General features: G+C 48.9%; 1 protein-coding gene across 10 annotated transcripts in view; it reads right to left on the bottom strand.

Moving 5' to 3' along the window:
• Positions 1–27,387, bottom strand: part of HIC2 (HIC ZBTB transcriptional repressor 2) — a 110,063-nt gene that overhangs the window by 82,267 nt on the left and 409 nt on the right. For 2 of the 10 annotated variants that reach the window (XM_044440775.1, XM_044440781.1), the window contains exon 1: positions 27,126–27,299. The exons of 2 other annotated variants lie outside the window; for them this stretch is intronic. The gene's annotated coding sequence lies outside the window, so the exon portion shown is untranslated. Of the gene's footprint in view, positions 1–18,087; positions 18,941–18,967; positions 19,271–26,092; positions 26,651–27,125; positions 27,300–27,387 lie in introns of those variants that run through there. 6 more of the 10 variants (XM_044440771.1, XM_044440779.1, XM_044440773.1 and 3 more) reach the window with 5 other exon arrangements.

Below are 27,387 nucleotides of genomic sequence, written 5' to 3'. Positions count from 1 at the left end.
GCCAATGAAGACAGCAACCAGCACAGCTGTACCAAGCAACGAGATAATTGTTCCACTGACAACATTTACTTCCCCCCTTCCAGCCTGGGGCGGAGGGGCGAGTTAGCAAAACACATCTATTCTTTTCTGTTGTTGATTTCAGAGAGGACATGGAGGTGAAGGGGGTAAATGTGAATCTACCCTCCCCATATATGGTGGTCCTGAAGTGGATCAAGGCCGTGCATGCAAAAATACCAGCTATTTCTTCAACTGTAAACCTGAGAGTCGGGACTGTTTGATTTCTGATTTTGTAAGCTGCTCTGGGAGCAATTTTGGATGAACAGCAGGTAAAACAATGCTTTGAGTAAATAAACGGTTTGCAGAACCATTTTCCAAGGCTGTTTGCTGATTATTCACTAACAGCAAAAAAATGCACAAACCCTTTTAGCTAGAGAAGCCCCCCTTTTCAAAGAGAAGCACTGCAGAACTTGGTAAGGCTAAAATCTTCAAATACAGGCAAACAAAAATTGCGATCATTTCCCCAGCAGAGCTAGTTATAGACTCTTTAATGCAGTTTGTACCTCAAATCCAGGAAGGGTTTGTGGAGAGCTAGATTAGCTCTGAGGTGAGATGGGTGGGATGGGGTTCAGGGAATAAATCCCCAGGGGGTAAAAGCTACTCAAGAATGAGTGAAGAGATATTATTTATTATATTTATTTTCCACCTGTTTTCCTGTCAAAGAGTGCAACTCATCATTCTCTTCCTTATCGTCACAACAACCCTGCAAGGTAGGCTGGGCTGAGAGTCTGTGACTGGCCCCAAGTCACTCCATGACTGAGTGGGGACTGGAACCCAGATCTCCCGATTCCCAGCGCATCGTGCATGCAGCAACACTGGCTCTCAACATGCTTTTATAATGCACATAAATTAAGACTTAAAGGATCCAGTGGGCTTTTGATGGTGCACTTTATATCCCACAACAAATCGGAGGGGTCCCTTATGGATGGATTCGGGGGGATGTCCACCTCCCCTCCCCTCCCCCCGAACTAAAGCTGTGCAATCATGGCTGATATTTACCACTGATGGAAAATTTGCAGAAATTTTGTGTGCATGGTGGCTGGAACCAGCTATTTGGGGAGTTAAATGAAAAGTGAGTACCACTTTTCCACCACTCTAAAGTTACTTTGTGACTTTAGGACAGCCTTCCCCATGGTGGTCGCCTCCAGATAGTTTGGACTTCGTCTCCCATCAGATTTTTGCCTTCTGCCCCCTCCCCCAATATAACGCAGCCTGCAAGAAGTTTTCCGAAATGGAGTGTTTTCTTCAAGCAGAAAAAAAAATTCTACATGCCTGCAAGCTGGGACAACTCCAGCAAAAATTACAAGATAAAAACAAGGGAAAGAGAAACTCCTGCCACTGAAGCTAAATGGGGCTTTGGGCAGTCCAGAGCGGAGTTCTTTAAATCTAAAGAGCTTAATCCTAGAACTAAGAGCTCAGACTAATGCCACCAACACTCCTATAGTTAACTTCACATGCTCTGCAGATTCCATGCCTGCATGGGCTTCAACACTCTGGCTGGAAGGGTCAGAATAACTACAGCCAAGCCAAGTCCTGCTGTTTTGGGTTCTGCAAGCCACGGATATATAAACTTTCAAAGGTATACAGAAGCTGTAAGCGTGTCCGAGTTTCACTGATTAATAGCTTGGCTTCTGCGCCAGTGGGAGTGCGAAGGTGTCCATAAATTACCTGCCATTTCTCTCCCCTTCCCCTGGTCAAATATGAAGCTGCAAATTTTGGGGAGCAGGAATCAAGCATCTTAGAACACGATGCCGTTAGCACCAGGCATATGGATCCAGAAGGTCAAGTGGCTGAAGAGATGCGACTTTTTCACCTTCGTTGCTTCAAAATGGCTTTGGCGAATGGGGCGGCATAAAAATGTTTTAATAAATAAATAATAAAAATAAATAAAACTGGTGCCAAACCAGGGCCAAACGCTCAAAGCAAGAGCTGGCACAGGCAGTTAGTGGCCAAGGGCTCCACACCCCGAGCTGAGCTTCCTGCGACAGCAGCTGCCACCGTTTCCCTCTTTGCTTCAACACTTAGCCTGACAGTGCCTCATTCGAAAATACTTGTTCTTGCGTTACTTTTGAGTCAGAGCGACCTGATCCTGTGGGGCACCTCTTGGAGGATTGGCTCACGCCCAGTGAGGGCAGGGGGAATCCATCGGCAGCACTGTACTGGGGGGCCACTGGATTCTGGCCCCGGCGTACACCCGGACTGCCTTCACATGAATTTGTGCATAGGACTGTTGATATCTTCTAGTCCAGAGCCACTCAGCTTTTAAAAATTATTTAATTCTCCCACTGTTTAACTTCTGTTAGACGTTTCGTTCTGTTCTACAGATGCTAAAGGCCTTTGTCTTGCAAAGAGGGACTGAGGGGAGAGTGCTAAGTGAAGGAGAGCCGCCAGCCAAGAACCGGGGCACGCTAACTTTCAGAGGCTCTCCACCCCTCTTCCCACCTGCTACTTTGAATTGGTTCAGTCCAGGAAGTGCCAAACCATGTGAAATGTGCACCTCCACACTCCAAGTCCACACAATGGAAGAGGTGTTGGCTGTAATGATGTCCTTTCATCAACGCCCTTCAGGCGTTTTACCTTGAAAAGAAACAATGTCGGAAGGGGTCAGGCTGAGCTTTAAGTCCAACCTCAGGGCAGCCTCAGCCAATACCCAAAGCATCTCAGAGGGACACATGCCTAACCTTGCCTTGAAGGTACCTAAGGAATGAGATTCCACAGCCCCCCTAGGAAGCCTATTCTGTTACCATATGACCTTCTTGCGTATTTGCCTTAAATCCACACCCCTGTACATCTAATCCCCTTTGCACCTATTTCAGAAAGGTGGCTCCAATCGGCAGGCTTGGTGCCCATTTAATTCCCCAGTTCCCAAAGCCCAATCCCCACTCCTGGATCCCTTATTTGATGTCAGGAATATTCAGAGGAATCCCTTGCATAATCCTCCACCTTTGGCTGTGGTAATTAGGGCTGATGGGAACGGCAGTGTACCAAATGTTTGAGCCTACAAGTTGCTCAACCCAATTTAGACCAGCCGCCGCCAACTCAGTTAACTGCAGCGCCTGGTGCTGCTCACCAAGACCTCTGGACCCCGCCAGCAGATTCTGCCTCTGTTGCTGTTGTGATGGGCCTCAAGTTATCTCCAACTTTTCCTGACCCTCTAAATGAAAGCTCTCCCAAATGCCCTCTCCACGACAGCTCCGTTTGGCTCCTCCAGGTTCACAGCAAGGGTTCCCTTTACGGATCCAATGCATCTCACATCCGGTTGCACTTGATTCTACACCGTTTCACACAATATCAGTACGTCTACACATGAAAAACAGCAACGCCCTGCTCCACCAGCACTGCCTCATCATGTGCTCGGGTCGGCTGTTCGGGACACGTCTGGCCGTTTCATCCCAGCTGATGTGCAAGCTCGAACAAGGAGTCCCCTCTCTTCTTCTCATTGCCCACTCTTTCGCTAAACACAAATCCCTTCTTTTGCACCACTGCCAAGAAATCTCTTTGTTGTGCCTGTTCTTAGAAAGCAAACAAGAAGTGCTGGACCTGGAGCCGTGAGGCGGATAGATTCAGATGCCACTGAATCTGCAAAGAGGACGTGGGAAATGGATAATTCTCTAACAGCAAGAAGTGCCCAGCGCCTGATTCCCTTAAACACAGACTGCTCCAACTTGGAGCCACAGCCAGGATGGATGGGGGCTGATGGGAGATGTAGTGCAAGACAGCTGGAGGTCCCCAGTGCAGGGAGGGCTACTTTGAGGTATTGGGTGTATGTTTGCTTGCTTGAAACAACTATCTGACAAATGCACGATTACCCAACTGCATTTGGGAACAGAACCATTGTCATCCTCCAGAACTACCGACCCCATGCCTTTATTCCATTTCTAACTTGCCCAGTAATGAATCCTTCCCAGATGGACCGCAGTAGCTACAAAAATACAGAGCCACAGAACTGTCAAAAATATAAAATGCAATATTTAAAAGAAAATGCAAAAGAATATAAACAACACAAGAATCAATAAAGCAGCCCTCACAACTCAGAAACAGGCTGCTTAAACCCCGGGGAGAAAAGTCAACAGGAAGACAATACAGATGCCCAGCCAAACATCTTTGGGGAACGTATGGCTCAAGTGTGGTGCCAACACGGAAAAGGCCTTCTCTCTTCCAGGGATCTACCGAGCTTCCTGTGGCTCAGAGAGCAACCTCTAAAGATGAACTGCAATGTATCTGCCATTATAGTCACGGCAATGCCAGATCCAGGCTCTGCCTTCTTCATGAAAAGGCAGTGTGCCCTTCTGCCCAACTTTTGAGATGCCACCTCTCCCCCCCCCCCAAATACCCCCATCGCCCATCCCATTTCACTGGGCTCCACAGACTGCCCCAGGAAGGGGTGGGGTGGAGCAGGAAACTCCACTTCCAACAGCAGGGAAACCTGAATGCTCCTTCACACTACCACAATTATTATTATAAACCAAGTAGAGGGAAGGGAATTTCCAAGGTCGAATTCAACAGCATTAATTTCACCTGAAAGCTATCCTAGAAATTCCATTTATTGGCTCTCATAATCAGGTAGTCAAGATAACTTGGCATACACCAACATACTGCATATAAATCCACCAGGTGATGACTTAAGACTGCCAACAGCTGAATGTTTAAAACGTGACATTGTGTGGCGCTGCAGTGAATTGATACAGTTGGGCCAATGACACCCCCCTCCAAATTAATTCACTTACACCAGTGAAAATTAAACTCTAAATGACTGCAACCAATTATTCTTTGCAGCTGACAAGGCCTTTGGAATAAAAACGCACCTTGATAACATTTGGGAGGTTGCACTGTTTAAGATGACTTTTATTTGGAAATGCCATGGTTTTGCCAAGCATCCACACATCAGTAAAAGGAGAAATTAAGGAAAAAACTGGGCCTATGCATAAAATAAACCTGTTTAGAAGGCAGATGCTCTCAAGATTGTTGTGAGCCGCCCCAAGGTTTCGGCGAATGGGGCGGCATAGAAGCTCGCTAAATAAATAAAATAAATAAAGATCTGCCCCTAGACAGCAAGTATCAGAACAGCAGAACAGCATGCCCAGTGTCCCAGGTGCTCCATTATGATGGAGCTTCTTTCCCAAGACCCTGGAGACCCCCCGCCATGCACAGCTGGTTCACACATACTGGTGGCAACTGGCAGCAAACCAGGGGTTAATCAACCCACAATTGCTGGAATCACGCCTCTTGGGCAAGCTGCATCTGGCTTGCAACAAGAACACACAAATGCCCCATTGTTCAACCTTGTTTTAAAGCAAATCCTTTCTTCGGACGTTTCAAAACTCTGCACTTCCGAAAATCAATAAATCAATACATACTATAGATGCAATACATGTTATTTGCATATGCAGAGGCTGGGTGAATATAAAACTTATTGATCAGCTGCAAGCGGGAGAAAGGCCCAGCTGCAGCAGTGAGACCCAATGGGGCCACTCACAAGTCTTCCTCTTTTCTAAATGGGACTTGCTGCAAAGACTCTGGGCATGTCAAGATGGTTGTTCGAAGAATGAATACCTTTGAAATGGGACAGCATCAAAACTGCAACTTATTTTGCAGTTGACTACCATTTTAGAAATCTCTTTCTCCCTGCTTTTTGCAACTTACTCAAGTTAGGATCTTAGTACTTTTGGTCCTTCTCTCCACCCTCCTGGAATTTTAAACTAAATGCATGTTACTGAATAGTCATATTTTAAAATGCTGGCAATTTTTTCAATAAAAAATAACTTCCAAGCAAAGCTCTGAATTTGCTTGCCTAGAATGTAAATCATATGCATGTTTGTAGTCTGGTGCTTACTTTAAATCAAGTTCCACCAAACTCCCTGGGACTTCCTTTAGAGTAAATATAATTGCACTGTAACTGTGCTTAATTGACTTTCTCCCCAACTAAACAAATATTTAGTTCAATTTTTCAAATGGCCCAAATTTTGAGATACAGCATGGAAAATAAACACAGAATACCATTTACCAAATGCAAATCAAACAAGCATGCTAAATCAGATCATAATCAATTTTTTAAAAAATACAGTAAGAACAAGTTCCTTTTCAACATAGCCCTGGCATTCAGGCAGGCACAAAAGATGCATCAGAATGGAGTAATTCGCCCTTTCCTTTTTCACACATTTTTCTCCATGTGTGAGGGTCTGAAAAAAGGGAGGAGTTACCAAATATTGTATTATTACTGCAACAACTATGACTGAAGAACAGTCCAACTAAGAGGGGTTTAGCATTCTAGCCACACGCACACCCCTTTGCTAGAGGAAGTCTGCAAATTCTTTTAGGCTCCTGGTGGTGCAACTAGGAACCCTACGGGATGCACGAGGGGGGTTTTGCAAACGGAGCCAGGCACCATTCCCAGCAATCAGCCCTCTTCCCTGCCTGGTGCAGCCAGAGACAACAGGACTTGGCCTGCAAGGGAAGGCTGATCTGCACCCCCAAATGGCTCCCCGGCACATCCGTACACAGTCCAGTGATGGGCGGGCTGAAGGCAAGGGGGCAGGACTAAACACAAACCCCAGGGCCAGGTTATTTCGCTTCAGGCTTGTATGGATAGGTCAGCCTTTTAGAAGTGGAACGCATGAAGCTGTGACATCAACGAACAGCCAGCAGACTGGGATTCCAGAAGGGCCAAAGTGAGCCCAGGGCCTACGGCTTGGGGCCCCTTCTCTGCTTTGACTGATCTGAAGCCAAGAGAGGTCTTCTGTAGGACGGGCAGCCTGCCTCTTTTACCTGGAGATGCCAAGCACTGCACCTGGGGACCCTCCGTAAGAAGCCCCATGACTTCCTGGAACAGCCAAAAAGCACATCGCTGGTCTAAATCTGCCTTCTGTCCCTGCCTTCTTCAGCCAGCCCTTCGACAGCAGCAGCGTCTTCCACGACATTCTTCTGACTGATCCAAAGTGGCTTTTACGGCTTCTGGACAAGCAGGGGGTTTTTTTCTGCTTTTGCTGTCCACAAGCTCTCCATCGCTCACCAAAGGGTGAGGCCTCATCCAAAGACAGGAGGCTGCCCAACTTCCTGGGCAGCTCCCATTCAGCCCCATATGGCCAACTCTGACTGGCAGCAGCCCCTGGATAAGTGCAAGCCACACTGTAGGTCACACTTCTGCACTGGCTTTCAGCAGCTGCTCCACAGCCAGCCATGGCCACGAAAATACCTCCGCTCCGCCATGCCTCCTCTTCCCTTTACCCATCACGATGTCTTTGTTGTGGGGCAGGTGGGAGGCACGGGGCTGTGAGAGCGAGCGTACGAATCTCAGACGAGCTCTGCTTCCCGCAAAAGCATCCTCCAAGAAAGCACCCACTCGACAGAGTACAAGAGACGCCTTCCACGACTTGGGTCCCACCAAATGGGTGGACTGCAACTGCCCAGGGCCAGGCTGGCTGGGAAGGACGGGAACTGACATCGCACACATTTATTTATTTAATTTATATACCGCCCAGTAGCCAAGGCTCTCTGGGTGGTTCATAGCAATGACATCTGGGGAACAGCAGGCTGAAGAAAGCTACTGTACGGTGGTCCATAAAGAGCTACAAGAGCATTAAGTATTAATCCATTGTGTGATCGTATGGAGGTTCAGACAGAAAAACATCCGATAACTTCTAGCATTCTTCCACCAGAGCGGTAGGACTTTTTTCTGCCGAAACGTGCCTAGGCAGGCATTAAACATTAAAACGTTAACGTACTGCTTTCAGGGGCTCAACGTGTGCTCTTCCCTGCAAGGTTGACCCATATGCCCAGGCTGCAGATAGGAAGACTGAGGCAGAAAAAGACGTAGCTTGTCCAGGAAATCACACAGGCAGCTTTGTTGTGTGACTCCAGCTGGAAGAATAAACCCAGCATCTCTTAAGCTGCTTTTCCCAAAGGACAAAAGCCCTTCAGAAGTAAACCTATGTAAAAATACATCCATACTACTGAAGGGGCACACGGTAGTAAACAACCAAAATGTAAAAACACACAGACTGGCCCGGCGGGAAGGAAGCGTGTTGTAGCGCAATCCATCAAGTGAAAGCCAGGAGCCACCCAGAGGTTGCCCCGTGGAAGACCTTCACGGTAACACCATGGCCGGCTGACCCCAGTCGTCACCCAGAAAGGGGGCCACTGCTGAGCTCACGTGCCCCTTCCGTGCCAGGGGGACCTCTTGACTTCAGCTGCCCTGCAACTGAAGAGGCAGGGAGACCCCCTGGCTGATGGACAGGGCGCGCTTTCTTCCTGTTGCTGCTCTCTCTGTGTATCCGTCCCTCTCTGGCATGCGTGCGTGATTCCAATCTGGCCTGCAATACTTATCATCAAATCGTAAGCCAACTTGAGGATCACACCCAAGAGAAAGTCAGGGTATAGACCTTCTAAAGCATGTAACACAAACCAGTAAGGCTTCTTTCTTAAAGGCAGCGACTCTAAAGGCACCGCTTTTCTAAAAAAAGCAACTAATACACATCTACAGACAACAGGAATGCATACAACTCAGGGGTAGTCAGGAGGTAAGATCTCCAGATGGTTTGGCCTTGGACTCCTGAAGTCCTTCCCAGCAGAACCAACAAGAACACATAAAAAGCCATGCCAGATCAGACCCAAGGTCCAGCTAGTCTGGCACTCTGTACATGCACCAGCTGCCTGCAGGATCCCTCAAGCAGGGCAGAACGCAAGACCTTCTGCCAGCTCCTCAGCAACTGGGGCATGGAGGCAGGCCACCTCTGGTGACGGAGGAAGCACACAGCCAGCACGGCTGGTAGCCACCGAGAGCCATCTGCTCATGCACCCGGCCAATGCTGGGCGCCCAAGTCCAACACCTCTGGAGAGCTACTTTCTGTCCACAGGTAGAAATCCTGCAGAAAATCCTGCAGGTGTTGGTGATGACCTATAAAGCCCTAAACGGCTTGGGACTTGGTTACCTGAAGGAGCGCTTACGTCCATATATGCCCAACCGCCCCTTGAGATCTGCGGGAGACGCCCTTCTCCGGGAACCCTCCGTGAAAGAAATTAGGAGGGTAGGTACTCGGAGGAGGGCTTTCTCTGCAGTGGCGCCCAATCTATGGAAGGCGCTCCCCAGAGAGGTCCGCCTGGCACCGTCGTTAGTTGTTTTTTGGCGCCAGGTGAAGACCTTTTTATTTAAACGTCATTTTAATTGTTAACAATATTTACTTATTTATCTGGCCAGGGCGACTTCTTTTCTCTTCTTTTATAACTTTTCTTTTATAACATCTTTTATATCGTTTATATTTATTTATTTTATATTATTAACTTTAATTTTATATTGTTATTTTTGTATTGTATTGTATTGTGTTGTAAGCCGCCCCGAGGCTTTGGCAAGGGGCGGCATAGAAATGTTCTAAGAAGAAGAAGGAGGAGGAGGAGGAGGAGGAGGAGGAGGTGGAGGAGGAGGACAGTTCTGCACTAATGCAAATATGAGATCATTGTGAGACAAGACATGCCCATTCATACAATGTTCAGCTCCTAACAAGAGACACGGGAGATCCCCTCCAGAGTTCCAGCCCTAAATCTTTTAGGACTCTGAAGGTTATTGCTAGTCCTCTGCATTTAGCCTGAAAGGCACTAGAGGCCCGGAAGGTTTTAATCAGCATGCAGCATGTCTCTGTCAATCCCCATCTTTGCAGGAGTTATTTAGAACAAACCTAGAAAGTAGACCTAATATTATTTTAGAAAAACCAAAGAAAACATGCAAAAGTTCTGCTTAGAGTTTCATGCAAGACATTTCCATCAAATACTCATACATCTATTTGTTTGCCTGCCTGCTCGTAAGGATAAGTTGCGCCTCATGGCTTCAGTTCTGCTTCCATCCGTCTTTTAAATTGGGTTAAAATCTCACGATTTCAAACCCACACATTCCCGTGACAATGCGGATTCTGAACATACGGTTCCAGGGTTCTTGTATGGCCAAATGCATGCAGCGGCACCATGCACAGATCACAGCAACGCGACTTGGAAACATTTCCACAGAAAATATTTTCTTAAGCAAGGCATAATACCAGTATAATTTTTCTGTGAAAATCTTTCCATTTCATAAGTCCATTAATTACCATCCATGAACACCGACTGGAAATAAAGTATTAGTCCAGTTTGGCTTTTCAGGGTTATAATATAATTTTCAGGGAATTATCCTTAGCAAGTATGTGAAGTCATACTTGTTTGTTTTTAAAATAGAAATTGGCCGGGATTGTGTGATCACGGGGCAAAAGAAGATGAAGCAGCTGCTTTTTACCTCTCACTGGAGAAACAATGCAAAAGTTGCCTCATTACTCTTGCGATGGCGGGCGAAACCTGTGAGCTGCACCATGGCTTCAAAACCCAGAGCCAGGGTGGCGTCGTGGTTAAAAGTGTGCGACTGGGACTCAATAGATCTGGGTTCTAGTCCTAACTCAGCCCAGCCTACCTCACAGGGATGTTGCTGTGGGGAGAAGACTGAGAGCAGCAGCAGGAGAATATTGGAAGCTGCTGTGAGTCCTTGAAAAAAGAAAAAGGCAGGATATAAATCTAATTGACTGATTAAAATAAAACCACCCTGGAACGGCTAGGGATCAGGATACCTGAAGGAACGCCACCGTCCCAAAATGCCCTTGCGCCCCTTACGATCCGCAGGAGAGGCTCAGCTCCGGGGACCCTCCCTGAAGGAGGTAAAGATGGTCTCTACCCGGAGGAGAGCCTTCCCTGCGGTGGCGCCCAGGCTATGGAATACGCTCCCCAGAGAGGTTCGCCTGGCACTTACTTTATATTGCTTCCGGTGCCAAGGGAAAACCTTGTTATTTGCCTGCCATTTTAAGAACTAGGAGTTTTGATGGTTTTTAAGTACTCACAGTCGCTTTTTGTTTTTGTTTTTGATCTTGACTTTGTTCTTACCGGTAATATGTTTCTGTTGTTTCATGCACATTCTTAATGGTTAATTGTTGTTTGTTTATTGATCGATTGTTTTGGTTCTTGTAAACCAAGAATTTTATCTGGCCAGGGTGGCTTATTTTATATTGTATATTTGTATTTTATTTTAATGTATATATTTTAAAATGGTATTTATGATGTTTTAATTTATTGGTGTAAGCCGCCCCGAGGCTTCGGCGAATGGGGCGGCATAAAAATGTTTTTAATAAATAAATAAATAAATAAATAAATAAATAAATAAATAAATAAATAAATATAAACTGTCCTGAGATGTTTTGGGTATAGGATGGGATATACCTGTTTTTCGGCGCCAGGCGAAGACCTTTTTATTTAAGCAGTATTTTAAATGTTAATATTATTGAATTTTATTTGGCCAGGGCGGCTTGTTTTATAGTGTATGTTTTATATTATATATTTGTATTTTATTGTATATATCTTAAAATGTTATTTTAATTTTTTGTTGTAAGCCGCCCCGAGGCTTTGGCGAATGGGGCGGCATAAAAATGTTTTAATAAATAAATAAATAAATAAAATAAGTATGTTAAATAAATAAACAAACAAACCCATCCTTTGTTGTAGGGATCTGCAGTGGTTTCCAAGACACTGTGGCGTGTGACCAGTGGGCAGTGAAAACCAGCTGCTGTAGCTTCCTGCCTGCCCATGATCCTCGGACGTTCTGCCTCAGACGCAAAGTTCAATGTGCCCCAACAAATTAAATACCAAAGCACCGAACTGCTAAAATAGGTTTTTAGCTTTCCGCACACTCTGCACAATTCTCTGGGTTGCTAAAATTTATTCCTGTGTCAACCGTTTTCAGAACCGTTATTTTCCCCTTAAATTTAAACAATGTAAGGGAAGTGCGTGCTATTCTTTTAAAACCTCAACATGCATTCCAGTGAAAATAATAAAACAAAATAAAATAATACAGTCAACTTTTAAAACACATTTCATCTGCTTTAACTTTTGCCTTCAACTATTTGGTAACAAGTACTTGCAGTACGTTGGGAGAAAGAATTAACCGGGGGTATTCTTAAGCATTGCTCTTTATGAAACACAAGGAAAACTGAAATCCTAAGCTAGATTGGCCTTGACCTTAGAATATCAGAAAGGTTTCCAATGTAAACTGATTTTTCCCCTGATGTAAATTACAGAATACGACCTGCATAGGGGAAGGGGGAATTCCAGACAATTTCCCACAACATTTCCCACTTCAAAACTTTCAGGAAGACCCTCCTCATGAATTACAACCCCTCTGGTAGTACCATAGCTTGTAAGCAGATGTTTCTAAACTTATAAAAATGATAACAAGAAGAGATTCCCAAACCACAACTACAAAAAACACAGCCAAGCGTACCCTTTGGCCTTTTGCATTAGCTAACCTATTACACCGAAAACCTACTATTCTTTTGAAAAGCCTACTTATCAGTGTTAAGCAAAGCATTCAGGGCTCATGTGGTGTCTTACTACTTTCTGCACCAAACCTTTCACGAATTTTAACTCTTTTGCACAAAATCTAGGCTCATTCTCACACTGTTTTAACCATGCAGTCAACACCAACCATTCATGCGAACGTGAGAACAACTAAAGCCACAAGGCAGTCCTCTTCTATTTTTAATTGTGCATTTACAGAAGGAAACCAAAGAAGAATAAACTAAAATCTTATCCAAACATTTGTAAGATTTTAGATGCTTAGCAGATGAGCGAGAAGGATTCTGAGCACCACACGCACACACAAAAACATGCTTCCACACAGAAACACTGGAACTGAGACAACCAGAACTAGATGCAATTCAAAGGGAAAGTTGCCTTTTGCACTGAAATCCACTTCTCAAGGTGAAACAAAGGAATAGGAAGCTGGGATTCCTGCAGTGTATTTTGCTCAAAACTATTTATTTTGCAGACGGCTTAATTGGCCTGTGCATTTCACTGAGGAGACTGCCTGAATGGTGGCGGCTGGCCATTTTAATAGATCAGATACCGACATGGAAGGTTCAAGGGGCCAGTCACCAGTTGAGGAAAATGCTGTACACAAAGCATGCATTTAAATTCCTGCTCAGCCACAAACCTCAGTGGCTTGGGTAAGCTATTCTTTTCCCCACAACAGAAGGTGTGAAGTGGGGAAGCTAAGCCTGAACTGCAATAAACCTTGATTATTTACAGAAAATTAGAATCGGGTGACAAGATTCTTGGGATTACAGAAAGGGACAGATTTTATTTACTATATTTATATACCATTTTTTGATGAAATGGTTCAGGTTTTTCCAATAGGATACAGAAGCTCAAACATAACACAATCCACTTAAATTTTATTTATGGTATTTATACACCATAGCAAAAAGCCCCCAGAGTGGCTAATGCTGGGTTTAGACTATGCAATAACCCACGGTTGTGTAGAGGTTGAATGCAGATCGTTGCTGAAGCGGAGAATGTAGTGTCGTCTGAACCCACCCATGCGAACCAACTATGGGTGGTAGTAACCATGAACAACCCATGAAGAGAATTTATGGTTTGCTGTTGGATGGTGAACTGTGGGTTATTTGTGGTTTCTTAGCACGACTGCATTGAGACGACACGATAACCCACATTTCAACAATGTTCAGTGATAACCCAGCCCTGAGGATGTTGTCTGAACCCATCTAGCAGGACAGGTTAAAAGCATTACAATAAGATTGCTATCATATAAAGCCACAGAAAAAAAAGTTTGAAAATAGCAAGGGCCCTCAGCCAGCCCAATGCAGAATGCCCAGGTAACAGGAATCTATTCTACCTGGGTATTCTACCTGCCTAACACATAAAAGATGCTGGTGGCAGAACGGAAGGAAGAACGACATCAAAGCAAGGACACCACGGATGTTCAGGCATAAGGCAGAAGGCCATCTTGGGCACTGCAGAGGGCTGCATTTGGCCCGCTGGCATCTTGCTCTGCTCCCTTTGGGTCCTTGGGTCCCAAGTTGTGTGTGGCATACAAAATGAAGGGCCAGCACCTGACATTGGTCTGAACAGACAACCAGCCAACCTGCTGCGATAGGAACTCAGCCAGAAGGCGCAGCCAAAACTCGGGCTCATGTCTGTACATGACAGGGCGCTTGTGAATCAAAGTCTAAGGCAGACTCACATCTAACATTTTGCAGTGACCAGAGCGCCATGTTCAAGCTTGACCTGTCTAGGAAAGACGAACCAGCCCAGCCTGTGAAAAGGTCTGCTTCATGCCACCCAAACTCCCAACAACACAAAACCGCCCTTTTTCGGGGAGAATCCAGCCCCATCCTAACAACAACCTATCTGTCAGGTTCAGCTCTGCTTTCTCGTTTTTCCCATCATCAGTTTAAGAACCGTCACCTGCTTTAACTTCGTACATTCTCTGTCTGCATTTCCCCCGTGCATTTGTCTTCTGAATGAACTTTTCAGAGCGTGTGCACTGTTTGCAAGTGATGCTTCCCTCGCGTGATGGGTTCGGTGCATGCTTTCTTCTGCTACACAAACACGCCTACTCGCACTTACACACTGCATGGCACAACTGGGTGAAAACTGCCAATTCCGACATTTAAGCATGCATGAGCACTCTGGAGGGTTGCGAATTGGGGCCTTGTCTATAAAACTTTGGACCTGATTGACTGAACCCCATCCAAAACCAGCTGAATGCAGAGTGGAAGCGAATCTGAAGCAGCCATGGACACAACCTCATTCCCTTTAAAGAGCTGCCCAGTTCCTTGGAAGGTGGCCACTCAGCTTGCCCACCACCTTGACACGCTTGCTGTTGGCGGTGTAGGGGAACTTAACCAAATGAGTTCAGATGTCTATGAAACTGAGTTGAGAATTTTGTAACAGACCACTGTTTCCTATTCTTCAGGTTTGGAGACTGGTTTTTTGATTCTGAGAAGTTTCTCATTAAGACGAGCATGTATGAGCACTTCTAGAACAAAATTCTGGCTAAACCTACTGTCCCAGTATTCTGTCAGTGAATGGATATCGGAACAATGCAGGACAATCTCGGAGACAAGCGGAAGGGACTCAAGAAAATCTGTCCATCCCCATTTCACATGGAAATCAAGACTGCCCCCCCCCCAGCTCCCTGAAACTAGCTGGCAAACAGAGCTCTGCCCAAATTCATTGCCAATACAATTCTGACCTCGAGCAAATGGAAGTTCTCTTCCAAGAATTTCTGAAAGTGTTGAGTCACACTGTGAGCTGGAACCAGACCACAAAGCCCTGGTGTGCGTGTGTGCAAGGGGAAATACACACACACAGCAAGACACAAACAGACCACTCCTAGCAGAGGTTCAAAAAAGGGGCAGATGCCCAGGAGGCCGGGGAGGAATTTCCAGGAAAAGTGGGTGGCATAAATTCTTATCTCTCTCAAAACAAGGGCCGGAGGCAATGCCGTTTTAACGATGGGAAGTCATCATCATGGAGCAGACATCCAATAAATCTTCTCTGTATTTATTTATAACTCACCTTTAGTCCAAGAAACTCAAGGCGTTATGCAGCTTCTCCCCCACATCTCGTTTTATCAGTGCAACTGCACATGGGAAGCAGATTAGGCCGAAAATGCGTAACCAGCCCAAGGTTACTCAGTGAGCTGTGGCTGAGCAGATTTGAACCCAAGCTGACACTGCTACACTTCCCGATTCTTCTGCCCTATGGGTCCCAAAACACAGACCAGCGCTGGCCTTCCTTAGTTTCATGATCGCTGCTGTTTCCTGTGCCTTTAGATCAGGGACTGGGAATTTCCAGCCGCTGTGGGAAGGGCGTACTTGCCTTCCCAGGCAGCACGAGAAGAGCGATCGTCCGGGCCTGGGGACACCATCCAGGTCAGGAAGATGGCGGGAAGCAAAAGGATCCGCATGAGGGGAGAGGTATCCACACACACTGGAGCACAACGAGGTTTGCCAAAGTACACTTAGCATAAAAAGGAGAGGAGGAGCCCTATAGATCAAATGTGGCTCTTCATAACAACCCAGAACAAGTTACAAATAAATGGAGCAAAACAAAACACAGCACTATTAAGGCAATACTCTAAAACAGCAAGCAGTCCCCAGAACCAAACTAGCAACAAAATGCTACATCCCAGAAAGGGTTGAAACAGTGAAACAAACGCAAATACCTGGGACTCATCAAAAGGACCCAAAGGCCTGGGTCCGTGCATACCAAAGAGACTTCCCAACAAGTATTCAGTCCCCAGGCCATTTATGGCAGCGTAAGTCAACATCAAGACCTGGAGTTGGCCTGCAAGCAAATGGGTTGCCAGTGCAGATCAGAGAGATGCGATGCGACTGAGCGGGAGCCGGAACTGGGTTCTGCAGCTCTAGCCTCAGGCTTTCAGGAAGGAGCAGGGACCCCATGCTCCCGACGCCAAGCCACAGAGTCAGGCCAGGAGAACACCCCATGGCATGAAAAGCTGCCAAGAGGTGCAGGAGAAACAGGTGGGCCACACACCTCTACCCTTGGCTCAGGACAGACCCTCTACCAAGGTGGCTTCAGGGTCGTTTTTAGTTTCTGCCACGGATCTTGCTTGCAACCTCTCTTACTCAAAACAAAGACACGGTTGCGCAAAGGCAGAAACCAACTGGGCTTCCCTTCAGGTGTTTCGGACTACCACCTCCACCTGCACCAGCCAGCGCAGAGGATGGCCAGGGATCCTGGGTGTTGCACCGCGAAGCCTCTTAAGGCATCGCAACACTCTCGATGTTTGTTTCCAAGCTGCCACTGTGCTGTAAGACGCATTATTTTCGATAGTGCCTTTGTTGAGTTGCTGAATCCCACGTATTCCATTTTTTATTGTTCTATTGGTTATTAATGTTATTTATTCCATTTTGTATCGCATTCCCCAGACAGCCCTATGGGCTATAGGGTGGTTTATAAATTCAGGAAATGAATAAAATAAGGCAGAGCCCTGCCTTAAGCAAGCTCATTTTCTCCTCAAAATGTTACGCAGGAAAGAACGTTCTGCAGACATCGACCTGGCTCATCTGCTCCATACCTGCAGATGTCCTGCCCTCTCCAACGACTCCATTCCCATGCCTCCGAGAACACGCCTACGAAGCCGCCCTTCTCCAGACTCACCAATCCCCCCCTCAAAGCCTGTCTTTTTTTTTGGCGAGGGAACCACACGGTCGCTGCCGCAGTGGCAGTGGCAGCGTGATGGCCATGCTCTATTATGGAGCTCCTGGAAGGCAGGGGAAGGCAGGCCTGGTGTCCAACGGAAGGGCCAAACTATTATACTAACTATTACACTCTGAAGCTCTTGGGGACTATGCCCAAAACACAGGAGACTGCCAGCACCCCTAGCTCAGGTCTCTTACTGGGCACCGTTGTGCCTGGGAGAAGCATTTCGGGATAATAAAGTGCAAAAAAGCCAGGAAACACTGAAGGATTCCCGCTGGCAGGATAGGATGCCAGTCTGGGACTCCACGAGGATGGGGTTCCCCACCATGAGGGCCACAAAGCCCCTCTGACAAAAATTCTGTATCTCTGCCTTGCCCTCCTCTCGCCAATGCCTGCAGGTTCTCCTCCTCAGAACAACAACCCTGTGAGGTAGGTTGGGCTGGGGGTCTGTGATTGGCCCAGGGACACCCAGTGATGGCCCTGCACCCCTGCCCACTACACCACACTGGCTCTTCTGTGTGCTCCTTCTATCGTTAGCCTTCCTGACGCTGTTGTATTCTCTGTGTTGGGGCAACCTTAGAAAGAGCGCTGTCGATTTGAATGACTGTTACTGAAATAAATACGGTAAGGCTGTGAACTCACGAATACCTTGTGCTCCAGTTCCCCAGGGACTCGGGTATCTGGGCATGGAGCCTCGGACAGTGGAGCCTCCAGCCATGAGAACTGGCCACTGCCTCCTCTGGGAATTCGTCTGCCCCCCACCCAAAGCCCTTGGTTGTCTCACCATCATGGCAGGCGCCCTGCAAGAGCTCGCCCCCCTTGCTCCCTCTTTGCAGAATAAATACGCCCTCCCCTGCACTGCCCCCAGTTAGCAGACCCGAGAGGCCGGCCCACGTGATGCTGCGTTTAGAGCCGGACGCATTTCCATCAGGTTACCACCAGTGACAGCATTGACAGAGCTGAGTGTCCCCCCTCCCGCAAACACACACCCCTTTTTACCTTGCCTGGCAGCACACCCTGCCTTCCCCGCCTCTTCTACTGGGGTTTCTACCAGAAAGGAAAAGCCTAGCCCGGTTCCCTCTTCCCCTTTTAAATCAAGCGAGAAATCCAGGCTGACGAAACTGAAAGGCTTTCGAGAATCCAGGCTGACAAAATTGAAAGGCTTTCGATTTTGATGTGACCCGTTCCACCAGAGGGAGTGGGGTGGAAAAACAGCAGGGCACGAAGTTACACAGCCATGCCGGTGGGGGATGATAGGAGCTGTAGTGCAACACATTCAGGGGCACCGAGTTAGAGGAAGCCAGACACAATGCAAACCAGCAAACAACCTTATCACAAGTGTGTGGTGTCTCTGCGACTCTGAAGGAAGGGATGCGGGAACGGCGGTGATGAGGCGGGCAAAAGACACACACAGCCTGTTGAGATGTGCACATGGTGCTGATTAATACAGAAGTAGCGAAAATGGCAAAACTAAGGAATCTTTTCAGGTTGGACCGAGAATGTTACTGAACTGAACTGCTGTTCTTGCCATGAAACCATCTTCAGAATTTTCCAGCTTAGCAGGGAGCCAAATTCAATTCCACTGCAATGCTCACCGGCCACTTTCCAACGGGGGGTGGAGCTGATGGCAGAGGGGCAGAAACCAAGGCGGGGGCCGGGGAGGGCAAAATACGAGCTATCCCAGCATTGTAGCTAAATGCTCCTTTCCAGTAATCAAGCCTTAGGAGAGCCACTCCGACCTTCCTGAGTGAGGAAACATTGCACAAACCTCTCTGCCTTAATTGCTTAGAGCCCACACTCAGAATAATGCTGGTGTAAGGCAAAGCTTAGGATGAGTCTGAAAGGAAAGGAGGAAGCCAAACATCCAAACTGCACTAACCATACAGCGGGGCAGTGCGGAATCCACAACGCTGCTTGCTCGCTTTTTCCCTCAGCGGATCGTGGCCACACAGCTGACCACCACGATCCTGCATTGTGCTCCACGTGGGGCTGCCTCTGAAGAGCGCCCCCAAGCCTCAGGGGCTCCCAAAAGGCCGGCAGCTGGGCTGCGAACAGGTGCCTGGCATCCTGGCAAGAACACACCTGCCCTGAAGGAAAGGCCAGCTGCTTTCGGGGCTCAATCCACTATGAACCTGCACAAGAGGGCCTTTCAAAGGTGCCACTTGCTGGGCGTGGAGGAACGGAACGGGCTTATTCTGTGCTGCTCCCAAGCGGTCAAATGTACCCGCCCCCAGGACTGCAATTTCCCCCCGCCCTCCTGGCTTCCGAGAAGGGCAGGGAAGATCGAAACTGCAACCAATTCTGAGCAGTGCAGTCCCACACGGTGCGCTCTTGACACATGTGAACTGCTGAAGAAGCCGATGCAACACTTCGAGGTGTGGCAAAAAGCACCCCACACTTCGTGCCCCACATTTCATCCAGGCAGCTACCTGAGGGGAGGGAGTGGCACTGTCCAAACAGGGTGCAAGCCCCTGGCCCCAGCTTCCTCTCATCTGCACCCCAGGTGGCTTCCAGCCTCAAGAGGTGTAGTGTGCTTCTTTCTGCACAGGCTACGAGGGGCAGAGCCGCAACCCTGCCCCGGCCCCCAGCAACAGTACTGGAGGACCTTGGATACGGGATGCCAAATACGCTGACCGACCCCAGACAACGTCAGAAAGGAATATACGCATCTTTACTACTACTACTGATAAGCTTCTATTGCTCTACATGGCTTCTTACTGCCTGGATGGCTTTTAGTGACTGACTCACAATATGAATGCTACCCGATCACAACCATATTCATCACCCCAATTGTAATGTGGTGCAGAATCTCTGAGCCCAGAAGTGCAGCACGCTGGCCTGCGAGGGGGGAACGGGGGCTCAGCTACGCGTCTCCCCAGGCGAGCAGCTTTCGGATGGCTCCAGGGTGGTGCTGAGTGGGCTGGTTTCGCATCAGCACAGCCTGCAGAATGAGCTTCCTCAAAAGGTGACCCACAGGCTACAATCTCAAGTCAGGCCGTGCCCGTCGTCTCCCGAGCCTTTCAAACCTTGGGGCACTGCAGTTGTCGGATATGCCTTGTGGGTCAAGAGAGGCTTGTGTGTTTACCGCCATTGAAGATGCTCACCAATTCTCACCCTCTCCAACCAAGCTACCATTCTAGCCACCGTAACGCAACACACACATGCTTAGGAACGCTGGAAGCTGCTTCATACTTGCAGGCCTGTTCCGTCCACACAGAATGGAGCTGGGCACCATTCTTTCCCCGACCCTTCTCAGTTCGAGGTTTGGCTTTGCAAGCATTCCACGTTCTGCAGGCAAAGCTGGTAAGCTGCAGCCCTTCCCCAATTTTCCCTAAAGTAAGCTAGCCCATAAGTCTCTTTTCCCTTAGTACAGAGTTCCGAAGATGAGTGCAACTGGGGAAGCGAGTTTGCCCCAAATATTTATTTAGTGATGCATTGTGTTTAGAGTCCGTCTTTTTTCCCACAAGGAACCTCCAGCGACTGACCATACCTTCCTCCTCTCTACTTGACCCTTAGAGGCTGAGGTCCAGTGACATAAGAAAAATGTAGGTCCTCACCCACCCTGCTGGGGGATCCTGTGGGCAGCTGGAGTGGATGGACCTTCAGTTTGATTCAGCAGGGCTCCTTGGACGTTCCTCCGAGCAGGCCAAGGGTGCAATCTAGCCCAGCATTCTGCTCACACAGCAGCCAGCCGGCCGCCTCAAGGATCCCACAGGCAGACTGCCAGTGCAGCAGCACCATCCTGACCATGCTCCCCGGCAACGGGTGCACGTAAGCCGCCGCCTCTGCACACCAGTTGGCCCAAAGCCACCCAGCGAGCCTCGCAGCCAAGTGAGAGCTCTCCCAGGAGCAACACTGCACCGCAAAAAGCTTGCTGAGGACGTGCCTGAGAACAGGCCGGTTAAAGTTCCCAAGGAAAAGGCAGCAACACGCATGGGGCAGCCGACCAGGAAGACGCGGGTTCAAGAGCCCTTAAGTGCTGCTGATGAAACCGATTCGAGGAGGAGAACGGCTGGGCTGGCGGAAGAACTGGCATCTCGCAAAAGAGCAGCCAGACGGCCTAGGAGCCGACAGGCATCGAGAAGACTCAAGCGAGCTTCTGTAGTGACGAGGCGCCACAAGAGGAGCTGAGCCACAGATGCACCACGAATTCACAGCGGAGCCCGTGGCTTGTGCACACACTGGCCGCAGCTTTGGCCCCTGCCGGCTCCAGTTCGAAAGATCAGCCTCTGACATGCCGTCAGCCAGGTGTGCAGAAGAGCCTCTTTTCAGCCCCAGGGCCAAATTCCGCCTAAGAAACGGCAGCAGAGAGCCAAGGTGATGCCCCAGTTCGAGGCTGGACTAGGACTACGGCAGACTTGGGCATGAAGCCCACCAGTTGAGGCTGCACCAATTGGCAGCTCATGGCCTAACCTACCTCACAGGGTTGTTGTTTTTCTCAGGGAAAATGAAGAAGCATGTATTTTACCTTAAATCAACATGTTTGAAGGATCAAACGGTTTTCGTGCTCACATTACAGGGCATCAAAAACAGCTTCCAGCAACTGAAGTCAAACGCAGTTTAAAACCAAGCACCCCACCCTTTCGCAAAAGTTTCCCTCTTCTCTCCTTCAGTCCCACTCCATTTGCCAAATAAACTAAATCAACAGTCTTCAACAAGCTGAATTCCTTGTTGGAGCCTTCAACACCAGCACAAAGCTCCCCCAGCGCCCGGGTCAATCCAGATGAGGTCCTGTGCAGCATGAAAGCTGCCCTTTCCATAATGCAGAGCACATACTCTGCTCCCCGCTGCCCCATAACAGCTGACTCCGAGTCCCTGGCTAGGCACCACTTATTAACAAAATGAGAAACCCAATCTATAGAAAGAAAACACGATGCGGAGATTAATCCAGAGTTGCCGTTTGCAGGCAATGCCGGGCCTTCATCCAAAGGCAGATAAAGCAACACAGGCATTTCTCTCACCTGTCACCACAGGTACAGCCACTGCCCTCAGGATTTTTCTCATGCTGTAACTCTAACAACTGCTTTACAAAGAAAGTCGCCTTTGAGATCAACACTGAACTTCTGCTTGAGGTTTCTTTCCCCTGCTTGCTCTCCCAAAGCCCACTGTCAGGAGAACAACTGCTTTCTCCACAAGCTGCTAATTACAGCAAAGCGGTATGAACAGACAGCAGCTCCATGTCACCTTGCCAAGCTGGTGGTCTTCAGATGTGGGAGGATTGTGGGTGTTGTAGTCTAATCTATCTGGAGGGCACCAGCTGCCTTAGCACATCTGGTGGAAGCCAAACCCCCAGATACCACTGCATGCTTCTGGTTTTGATGGGCCAGCTTTTGCAGAACCACCGCTGCGATGCTACGCAGGCATTTAAAACAGAAAGGGGGAAAACAAATCCGTAGAGCAAAATATCAGCAACTTTACCATACTGACTGCAATACAGCGGCATGGAACATCTGCTGACCTGCAGCAATACTCCATCGCAATTTGAGGAGCGGGGCAGCAAAAGATGCCTTGGCACTTAGGAAAGGAAACCCCTCCCTCGTTTCCTTGTGGCATAACATTTTTGCAAGCGATCCAACACTGCATTAGAACGTTCCTATTGTAAAAAGCCTGTTTGGAGGTTAGTTCAAATGGGACTGGATTTGGCCAGAGCTGCCCCCACATCTATACAAGGGGGCATCTTCCAGCCAGTAGGCGATTTGTGGATCTATGCCACGAAAACTTCTGTGACATGCGGTGTGCGTCCCAAGGTGCAAGGGACGGGCGGTACGCAACTGCTGTGAGTCAACACTTGTACACTCGAGGAGACTGCTGCCCTGAGAAGGCAGGCAGGCAAGCTGCTGGGACAAATCGCGTCTGTTTCCAAAAAAGAGAACCCTGCTCACAGCCAGGTTTGGAACTGCCTTGTTCTTCCTACTCCAATATGCCGTAACTCCAAGAGACACATTTCAACCTCCTTCTGCACAAATTGGCATTTACGTGTCATCCTTCTCCTTCAGTCAAGCCAAGGACTGAGAAAAGGTTTTGGCTTTTTTTTTTAAAGTCTTCCAGCTTTATAGCTCGGCTTGGATTCTTCAGAAAGCAATTCAACAGCTGAGCCCAGTTAATTTTTCGCCAAGCCGAACAGGGCAGGCGTGTCCAGCGATACTGAAATGCGACCCCCCCACCCCCTTCTCTCTCCCAGGCCCTTCCCCCACTCCTTCAGACCCCATTGAGCCTAGATTGTCACAGCCCACATAATGGCTGAATCACAAATGCAATTCGTTTCCGCCTCCCCCCCCCCAAACCTTTTCCAAGACAACATCTGCTGCTAGGTTGCTGAAGCCACGGCACACTGCGAGGAGAGTCGGCGGCTTATAGTGGCCGCTAAAACCAGAGCACTGGTTTTAAATAGGAGATTCCTAACCAAGGCCATGTATATATAAATATAGAAAGTGGACTGGAGTCTGGCTACAAACTGGAGGAAAAAAGCCCAAGCAGGGAGACGGCTTCTCAGCTGACGTTGTGAAGTCTATTTTTCATTAAGCTCAGAAGATGACCCGCCAGCCATCTGCCAACCCATGCTCAGATCCCAATTTGCCAAAAAAAGAAAGGACACAGTAAAGGGGGCACAGCATCCGCCAGCTCTGCTCGGCCCTTCCCCACCTAAACAGCGGAACAAAGCCACCCGCCTTGCCGTTCCAGCACTCCCACCTCCAGGAACCGATGGGCCATTTTACAGTTCCACCAGCTCTCCCCAGATCGCCTTGCTGGCACTGGTGCCTGTTTTCCCTCTGAGATTTCGTCAGCACTTCAGGGGAATTTTGGCAGTTCAGCAGCCCCAAGCGAGGTGTAAATCCATTCCAGTTTAAGGACACCGTTAATGTAGCACCCACTCGCCTCTCAAGACCACGGCCTCCTTATCATGTCATTTCTGCTGCTAAACAATCCAGGACCGACTTGCTAAACCTCATCACATGACAGCAAAAGCACTCTAGGCGATCTTGAAACACACTTTTTACCAGGAGAAATCCAGCACAGTGGCCTGTCTAAATATGCACGCGAGGCTCTCACTCTACGCTCTACTATGCTCTTTAGCAGCACCTTTGTTTAAACAAATACATACGCCCAGGAAGAATAACATGGTTTATGTTTTTATATCTTCAAGCCAAATAACCCAGAACAGGGGTGGGACTGTGAGCTATTGGTGGGTTGAGAAATTGCCCCGAGCACCACCACAAAATGGCTCCCACAGGAGGTGCATTAAAGGACAAGTCACCTGTGCGGTACACTGAGTGCAAATTTGAAGTGGGGTCTGAATCCCAGCGTATTAAAAAAAAAACTCTGGTGAACTCACATTTGCAGCATCAACCGTCTCACTAAAATAGAAACTCCCAGTAAGAAAATGTGTTAATAAAGAAGGGGGAGGGGGAGGCACACGGCTGCACATCAAAAAAGGTGTCTGGGCGGACTGCCACGAATGGGTACCGCTTTGCGTGACCCAGAGACCGACATGCACGAAGCCAGCATCCAGTTTTAAAAAGCGGGTACCTGTTCTCTTGCAAGTGTGCATGTCAGACACGAAAGATGACACCCTTCTTCAGAAAGGAGACCTGCCCTCGGTTTGGCATGTACACACCTGCAGCTGTGAGTGTACACGAATACCTCCTTGCACACGCAGCAAAGCCGTTTCCAAAGGTGCATTTTTCAGAACGAGGCGACTGCATCCGAGAGGTATTTGCTTGGACAAGCATGAGTGAGGAATATGCTTTAGGACCCGAAAAAGCAAGGTGTGACGTGCCACCAAGAATGCACATCGGTACAGAACAATAATTGGGGGTGGTATCGTCGAATTTATTTTTGAACCTCAGTTGGTGAGATGATCTACTCCCCTAAGCTGGAACAGGATAGAAACTTTGCGTTCCACTTTTGACTCTGGCAGTTATCCTGGCTTAAATAGATCAAACTGAAGAATTAGGTGCCATCTCAATTAATTGATTGTTTGTGTGTTTAGGATTAAGGAGCAGCACCAAAGAAACTCCTGACAATCATAAAAATAAGTCAGGTTCTTCTCGTCGTACGTCACTCATGGCACGCAGTCTGATCCTGAATGGCCATTTATGGGTCCTGTTGGAAAAGCTGAAGCCTCCATCTGAGAAGCCTCTCATGCAGATCTTTGTCAAAGTCCAAGTCTTTCCTTCGCTTCACCCCCTTTTTTGCCATGATTCACACCCACATCGCCATCGAAATGGGATGCGGGCTGCAAAATCATTTCTGGCCAGAACTAGCTTGAGTTAATGAAAGGATGTTGCTCCCTCTGCTTTCAGCCCCCCCCCCCCCCCTCCTCCCATGTTTCCCAAAATGAGCACCCCCAGTGCCAGGTTTTTCGGTTAGCTCTCACTATACAGGAAATACACCTTCCCTTCAAAGTGCAGCAAACAACCCAAAACACCTCCCTCGGGGAGTACAAGTGACCACCAGTTTCAGCAAACAAGTAAAAAAAATGTTTACAGGAAATTTAAAAGGTAAATGACAAAACCTTAAATGGAAAGTTCATAGCTGCCTGCTCCTTCCCCCAGCAATGACACAACAGTCACACTCCCTAAAATGACTAAACAAGAAGAAACCAGCTGGCCGGACTGATAAAGGAGGAAAGTGCACGGCACTGAGGAGGAGAGGGTGGCGGTGAGAAGCGAACCCCCTTTCTGGGGCCTCCCCAGCTCGCCCACATCCACCTGAAGGAACTTTAAGACATGCCTCACCTCTTCCTCGCCCCCTCCTCAAATCCTGGGACCTTCACCCAGAATGCCCACTCTGCAGCAACTGTGCCCAGCTAGACACCAAGGCACACCGAAACACAATAGGGTCATACGCACTTGTAAATATCAGCCACCCGCTGAGAGCCCGATCCAGCCATCCCCAAAAGTGACCAATGCCACTTCTCTGCCCGTGGATGCAGATCTCGTGCTTCAAATTCGAAAGTTTGGGTCTCCTTTTTTTAAAAGGAATCTACAGCAATGTAACTAACCCGCAAGCACCCGTTCGTGTTTGCTGACACGGTGCATTTGTTCGTGGAGATGATGGGAAGGCAGGCCAAATTCAGTTCTAGGAGGAAAAGGAGAGCGACCTGAACGCTGGCTATTTCTCTCCATGTGTGAAAACTGCGCGGAGACAGTACGTTTCAAGAAATCCTGCGCCAGAGAGATTTCGGAGAGGCATGGCTTCAAGGTCCCGGGAAAAGGGTGGGCGTTCGGCAGCAGGAGGGCGCCGCTGGTGGGTGCCGGGGGGACCCCAAGGTTTTACATGGGAAGCCCTCCGTTTCTAGTCCCTTTGAATCTCGCAGCGGCAACAAAAGCCCCTGTTCTTAACAACGCCCCGCAGAGTGTCTCTTCCATCTCAATAGAGATGGAGGGAGAGGAGGAGGGGAGAGAGATAGAAGAAGCGATGTGGCAAAAGTTCAAACGCAGCTGGGGCGGGGGGTGCGCGGCCCAAGAGGAAAGCCAGGTCGTGAGGATGGGCCACCGCTCCGTCTCCATAGACCGAGGCTGCACGGACGCGGCCGCGGCGCGGGCGAGGGAAGCGGGGAGAGCCTCTGGCCGCCGAAGGCGCAGCCACGCCGAGAGGGGAAGCTGGAGAGCCGCCTCCCTGGCAGCGCCAGAGCCCCGGGCCGTGCAAACGGCGGTGCCCCCACTTCGCCCGCTCCGTGCGCGCCCCCACAACTCCCCCCGCAGTAATTACTTAGCTGCAATTGCCTGCCAATACCAGCAATCAATAGGAAAGACCGGGAGTACCGTCTCGGGGCGGGGGGGTCCCCTCCCTTCCTGCATGGCTTGTCCAACGCAGCGGCGGCAGCTGCAGTCGCTTGCCGAAGGCCCCCCCTCCTCCCCCGCCCCCTCCTCCCAAGAGGCATCGGCCCAGCAATAGAGCGGCCGGGGCAATGCAAGCAGCGACCAAGCGCACGCACACACGCACGCACACACAAAGAGCGCGGGGGACCAGGCGAGCCACACAAAGTTTTCCAAACTGCCCGATTCGGGCTCGAAAATTAAGTTCTAATTTACCCCTTGGCGCGCGCGGCCGCGCACACAGGCTCGAGGGGGTGGGGAAGCGCCAGAACCGAAGGCACAAAAGCCACGCCAATCTTCTAGTCCACATGACGCGCCGGGCGCTTCCCGTCCGTCTGCTTGTTTATGCGGCTTCCACGCGGGGCGACTTGGCACACGCGTGCGGTCCGGTCCGCCGGGGAGCGCACACGCCGACCGCACGCCCCGCTCGCCTTCCTTTGTGTGCGAGCTCCCGCGGCATGTGGGCTTGGGGACGCCG

The sequence above is a fragment of the Varanus komodoensis genome, unplaced genomic scaffold, assembly GCF_004798865.1.
Source record: "Varanus komodoensis strain SLA01 unplaced genomic scaffold, ASM479886v1 scaffold38, whole genome shotgun sequence".
Lineage (NCBI taxonomy): Eukaryota > Metazoa > Chordata > Lepidosauria > Squamata > Varanidae > Varanus > Varanus komodoensis.
The sequence above is the reverse complement of the archived record's forward strand: the minus strand, read 5'-3'. Positions and strand labels throughout refer to the sequence as shown.